Consider the following 7,032-nt stretch of genomic DNA (forward strand, 5'->3'; position numbering starts at 1 on the left):
TTCGTTGGTGGCGCTCAATTTGGTCGAGCAACGCGGCGGCCGGAGATAAGAGAGAACCGTGGCGCAGTGAATTCGTGGCTAACGCCGTGGCAACTTCACCGGCGTTGATAAGACAGTGGTAGGGAGTTACAGTGACGCGGTGTAAAGATAGAGCCACGCGGCGCACGGCCGGGAGGCGGCGGTCACCGGCGAAGCCATCGGATTTCACCGTGGTGAACGCTTGTATGGTGGCCGGAATATTTTATCGGCTGGAGTTATCCACGGCGATGATCTCCAAGCGTTGTCCACTTACCCCGAGCACAAGTTGGGCCAGCGACGGCACGAATCGCGGTGGAATCGGTCGTCGGCGGTGGGTCAGTCGCGCTGGCGGTCTGATCCAGCTTTGCTACTGTACCATGGCGAGCACCTATTCAGAACGGCTGGCAGAGCACTTTGGAGCTCCTATTTCTCCCAATTTTGTGTGGTGACTAAGCTAGCTCTCTGTACCAAAATTATAGCCTGACAATCCAGCTACAATTTTGTCATAGCAATCTTGATCAAATTCTCAATAATTCAAGCTTGAATTCATGCTTAAAGTTTCAGTGATCACACTGTCTGTCTGAAAATTCAGACATTGGCACCCTGACAGCCCAACTTCAACCTTAATTATCTCCAGATTTTTCTCAATAACATGGCTTCCACTCTTAAGCAAACTTGTTATCCATTAGTAGGTCTACAAGTTTGATGTGATGACCTAGGGCAAGAACCATATATTTTAAAAGATACAAGGCTCCAAAGTTGAGCAAACTACACTGAAATCTATACTTAGGCTGAATTTTCAACTAGGGACCTTTTTGCAAATGAGCCCAATTCTTAGGGTTTGGCTTCCAAATTCACACCTTAGTGAATGAAGTGACTTAAGATACTTTACTAACTTGGTTTTTGCACTTTAGTCCAAATGTGCATCAATTTTGCACATAAGCCCCTAGGTTTTAGTTTTAGAGTTTTCTAGGGTTCAAATGGGGATTTTTGGTATCCCAGGGGTACAAAAGTGATTCAAGTTCATTTTTGGGAACATTTTGTGACCCTTCCCCTAAAGCTTTTAGTTTTTTTTAATTTGGGTTATGTCTTACCCCTTTAATCCCTATTTAGGGTTGAGTTTCCTATTCTAGGGTCTTGTTTGCAAAGTGCTATAACAATACAACTTGTTTGAAATTTTTACCTAGTGAATGCACTCTAGGTGTGTCAAACATATGCAATGCCAATGCTTATGATGCCATGCTCAAGTTTTAGTTGTAGTAACACCAGGGGTATTACATCCTTCCCCCCTTAAAAGAATCTCGTCCCGAGATTAAAAATCCTAGGATAGGTAATGGAAAAGGAAATGTGTCACATTTTTATTCCCTTATTTCTAGTACAAGACAGGGGTGATGCGGGGGTCACTTCTTTATTACAACACTAAATATACTTTACAAATTACATGAGGCTAAAAAGCCTGGGAAATTCTTATCTAAAAAGTCTTGAGTTTCCCATGTAGCCTCTTCTTCAGAATGTTGGTTCCACTGTATCTTATAGAACTTGAGAGTTTTTCTCCGGGTAACCCTGTCCTTTTGATCCAAGACTCGAATAGGGTGCTCAGAGTATGTCAAGTCCGGTTCAAGGACAACATCTGTTACTTCAATGGTTCGATCGGGAACCCGAAGACACTTCTTCAATTGTGACACATGGAACACATTATGTATAGCAGACAAAATTTCGGGGAGCTGCAGTCGATACGCCACTGGTCCACATTGCTCAAGTACCGGGAATGGACCAATGTACCTGGGTGCAAGCTTCCCTTTAACCCCGAAACGCGATACCCCCTTCATTGGTGAAACCTTCAGGTAGACATAGTCCCCTTCATGAAAATACAAGGGCATTCGCCGTTTGTCTGCATAACCCTTCTGACGAGCTTGTGCTTTCTTCATATTATGAATAATTTTCTGAACCTTTTCCTCGGCCTCCTTCACTATATCAGGCCTAAAGAAATACCTTTCTCCAGGTTCAGACCAATTTAGCGGAGTTCGACATCGTCGCCCATATAAAGCTTCAAAAGGTGCCATCTTGATACTTTCTTGATAGATATTATTATATGAAAACTCCGCCAAAGGCAAACATTCATCCCATTTCGGTGAGAAGTCTAGAACACATGCTCGCAACATATCTTCGAGTACTTGATTAATCCTCTTAGTCTGTCCACTGGTTTGTGGATGATATGCCGAACTATGGAGCAACTTAGTACCCAAGGATTTGTGAAGTGCTTCCCAAAACTTGGCTACAAATTGAGGTCCACGATCCGACACTATGGTCTTCGGAACACCATGCAAACTAAGAATACGAGCAATGTACAATTGGGCATAGACAGTAACCGGGTGATCTGTCTTGACCGGCAGAAAGTGAGCAATCTTCGTAAGCCGATCAATTATAACCCAGATAGAATCATACCCTTTTGCAGTCCTGGGCAATCCCACGATAAAGTCCATACTTATGTCTTCCGATTGCCATGTCGGTATTGGTAGTGACTGTAATGGACCAGCAGCTTTCAAATGTATGGCTTTGACACGTCTGTAGGTGTCACATCCAGCCACATAGCGTGCAATTTTGATCTTCATCTTTGTCCACCAGTAATGTTGCTTCAAGTCTTGGTACATCTTAGTGCTTTCGGGATGAATAGAGTAGCGGCTAAGATGTGCTTCATCAAGAATTTGCTGGCGGATCTCTTCATTCTTTGGCACCACTATGCGGTTATTAAACCATACAATGCCTTGATCATCTTCTTTGAAACATTTGGCTTTTCCAGCCCTTAACTTCTCACGAATGTGTTTCATGCCCTCATTATCCTTTTGAGCATCAATTATCTTTTGCAAGAGAACTGACTCAAGCTTTAACTGATTCAGAGTTCCTTGTTGGACCATTCCCAGGTTTAGCTTCTCCATCTCTTGACATAAAGTGTTGTCAGAGGTCTTCACCGTAAGACAGTGACAGGAAACCTTACGGCTTAGTGCATCTGCCACAACATTGGCTTTGCCTGGGTGATAATGAATTTCCAGTTCATAGTCCTTAATAAGCTCAAGCCATCGCCTCTGCCTCATATTCAATTCTGACTGGGTGAAGATATACTTCAAGCTTTTATGATCTGTATAAATGTGACAGATATTTCCCAGCAGATAGTGACGCCAAATTTTCAGGGCATGAACCACAGCAGCTAGCTCCAGATCATGAGTTGGGTAATGCTCCTCATGTCGGCGCAACTGCCTTGAAGCATATGCAATTACTCGGCCTTCTTGCATTAGCACGCAGCCGAGTCCACTGCCTGATGCATCACAATATACATCAAAAGGCTTGGTGATGTCCGGTTGAGCCAATACCGGAGCAGTGGTTAATAATGTCTTCAATTGTTCAAAGGCTTCATCACACTTCGAAGACCAATTGAATTTAACATCATTCTTCAATAAACTTGTGATTGGTTTCACAAGCTTAGAAAAGTCTGGTATAAATCTACGGTAATATCCAGCCAGTCCAAGGAAACTTCGGACCTGATGAACAGTGGTCGGGGGTTTCCACTCCAAAATGTCTTTGACTTTGCTGGGGTCTACCGCAATCCCTCTGGCAGATAGAACATGTCCCAGAAATTGAATTTCCTCTAGCCAAAACGCGCATTTGCTGAACTTGGCATACAACTAATGTTCCCTCAGGCGCGTTAACACGATCCGTAAATGTTGGGCGTGCTCCTCTTCATTCTTGGAATATATCAAAATGTCATCAATGAAGACCACCACAAACTTGTCCAACTCGGGCATGAATACCGAGTTCATCAAATACGTGAAGTGGGCCGGAGCATTTGTTAACCCGAAAGACATTACCAGGTATTCAAATAATCCATACCGCGTAGTGAAGGCGGTCTTTGGTATATCTTTGGGCCGAATACGGATCTGGTGATAGCCCGATCGGAGATCAATCTTTGAAAATACCCTTGCTCCAGTCAGTTGATCAAATAGAATGTCAATCCTTGGAAGAGGGTACTTGTTTTTGATAGTGACCTCATTCAGGGGCCGATAATCCACGTACATCCGTAAGGTTTGATCCTTCTTCTTGACGAATATGGCTGGACAACCCCATGGCGATGAGCTTGGCCGGATGAATCCTTTCTCCAGGAGGTCTTGTAATTGAATCTTCAATTCTGCCAACTCATTAGGAGGCATACGGTACGATCTTCGAGAAATGGGAGCCGTACCGGGCTTTAACTCAATTACAAACTCTACATCCCTTTCAGGTGGCAATCCCGGCAAATCCTCGGGAAAGACATCGGGAAACTCGCATACTACCGGAATATCCTTGATTTCCGGTACTATGACTTCATAAACTCTGCCAGTAATTTTGTTTGGAATAGGGATGGGCAATAGAATTTCTTCTTGATTATGACTCAACCTGATGGTTCTTTGATCAGTATTGAGTGTTGCTTTATGCTTGGCCAATCAATTCATACCCAAAATAACATCTATGTCTTGGCCTTTCAGGACGATCATATTGGTAGGAAAGTCCCGTCCGGCCAATGATACGGGCACTTGATAGGCCACTTCTCTAGTAAAGATTTGTCCCCCAGGTGAGTGTATTTTAAATCCCTCTTTTGATTCATGGCATGCAATGTGATGTTGCTCCACAAATTTCTTGCTAATGAACGTATGCGAAGCACCAGAATAAAAAAGAATGACTGCTGGATGATTGGCCACGAGGAACATACCCATCATTACCGGCTCTCCGTCCGGTGTAGTGGCCACTTGTGTATAGTATACGCGTCCCGTCTTCTTGAAATTTTTGCCCTTAACATTTCCCTTGCTTTGAGATGAATTCCCCGATCCTTGCTGATTATTTGACTGATTTTGCTTGGGATAGGGGCAATCTTTGATGAAATGCCCAGACTTGCCACAATTGAAACATTCGGTTGAAGAGCTAGGCAAAGCAGGGAATCGAGTGCCTGGGGCACCCGGCTGACTTGGGGCAGTAGGGGCATTATTGGGACGAATAATTATTGGCTGCTTGAAAGGGAAGGATGGTGCACGTGGATGATTCTGGTTAGAAGGCCGGAGAATAAACCGTTGCCTCTTTACCGGGCCCTGACTAGGCCTGTTTCTCCACTCCCCTTGATCTTTCCAGAACTTGCATATTTCGCTTCTACTGCCAGTGCTGTACTGACAGCTCTTCCATAAGTCAAGTCAATGCAAGTAGCCATTTTTCTCTGCAGTCGATCATTTAATCCTCTCATAAAGCAATTTTTCTTCTTCAGATCAGTGTTCACCTGATCGATTGCATATTGGGACAGATGGTTGAACTTATTGAGATACTGGTTAACAGTATCCCCTCCTTGTTTCAGCTTCATGAATTCTTCTTGCTTCATATGTAGAACACCTTCGGGTATATAATGCTCGCGGAAGGCCACTTTGAATTCTTCCCAGGTTATTTGATGATTGGCCGGTTGAACGGCCACAAAATTACCCCACCAAGTGCTGGCAGGTCCGCGTAGTTGCTGGGCTGCGAATAAAGGCTTCTGTGTTTCTGAACATCACAGCAGTCCGAATTTTTGTTCAATCACTCGAAGCCATTCATCGGCTTCCAATGGATCTCCAGCTTTAACAAACAAGGGCGGACGTGTCTCCGAGAAGTCCAGATAAGAAGTTTCGCGGGGGCCCTGTTGATAGCCCCGCCCACCCTGCTGCTGGAACTGTTGGCCTGCCATTTCTCTCAGAAAGCGGGTATTGTCAGCAGTTGCGTTCACTAAGGCGGCAATCGCCTCAGCCAATGTGGGAGGAACAGGAGGTGGATTTGGTGTAGATTCCCTCCCCCGGAGGTACCAGCTCCGTCCTGAGCTCGAGTCTTGGAAGGCATCTGTGGCAACAACATTTGAAAACAATATGATATGCCAAAGAAAGAGCCATCCATTTTACATTACCAAAAGTAATGTTACAGACTCAGACTCTTACAACAGGATACATTACCTAGTATACAATAGCACTACCTATTATACACTAGTACAACCTACAATACACTACACTACTTCTACTTCTATTACACCACTAGTCCTGCTTCCCGTTGCTTTTGGCGGCCTCGTCGTCGGGTGTGGGAGACCATTCGTCGACCAGCCTCATAGAAGGAGGGGGCTGAAAAAGGTCTAACTCACCACCAAGCGCGTGTCCTGCAACATGCGAGGGTCCGGCTTCCGATTCAACAGGGTGCGCAGGTGCACTAGGGTGTAATTGCGAATACAGTACATGGACTTCCTCACGTAAAGTATTGCAATAGACCTGCAGGTTGTCGACAGCTGAGCTAAGTTCCTTGATTCGGGCTTGAGCCCTTGCCTCCTTAGCACAAGCCAGCAAACGGGACTGAACTGCCCAGTCGAGCGCCAAGTCCCGATCAGCAAGCTGATCCCGCAGGTGGCAGATGTCGCTTCTTAGTTCATTTATTCTATCTCCATCCGCAACCCATATGTTGGTCCTGTGTTGCAATTCCGCTTGAAGTTGATTTCCTCGTGCTTCAAGATCCCCTATTGGATCATTGCTCCCGCTGCTACTATCCTCATGTCGAGGGGCAAGTTGATGCTGGGGCACACCGATTGGGCCAGTTGACTTGCGCGCCGTTTTCCTTGTGCGCGGCGGCATCTTTCTAAGGGGGAAATATTTATTAGTATAGTTCTTAGCATGATGCATGTGTAATTACAGAATCAACCTTAGTTGATTCAATCTTCTATACATTGCACTCTTCCTATCTGGTCTTTAAGATAAACTCTTCAGAATACTTAGGTAAGAAAGGAAGAGAGTTTCTAGGTAAGACTTTTAGAAAATCCTTTTGAAGATGCCTCATAATATCTACAAAGAAGGGCTACGCTCCGATACCAGCTGTGACGGAACCTCCCAAGTGATTAGGCCCACCTACAGTTGTCCTTGTCCAACAGACATCAGACAACCCTGTAGATGTTCCTAAATTACTTGACAAGTTCGGTATCTTCTTTTCTCACCT

This window comes from Zea mays, chromosome 3 (assembly GCF_902167145.1).
Source record: "Zea mays cultivar B73 chromosome 3, Zm-B73-REFERENCE-NAM-5.0, whole genome shotgun sequence".
NCBI lineage: Eukaryota > Viridiplantae > Streptophyta > Magnoliopsida > Poales > Poaceae > Zea > Zea mays.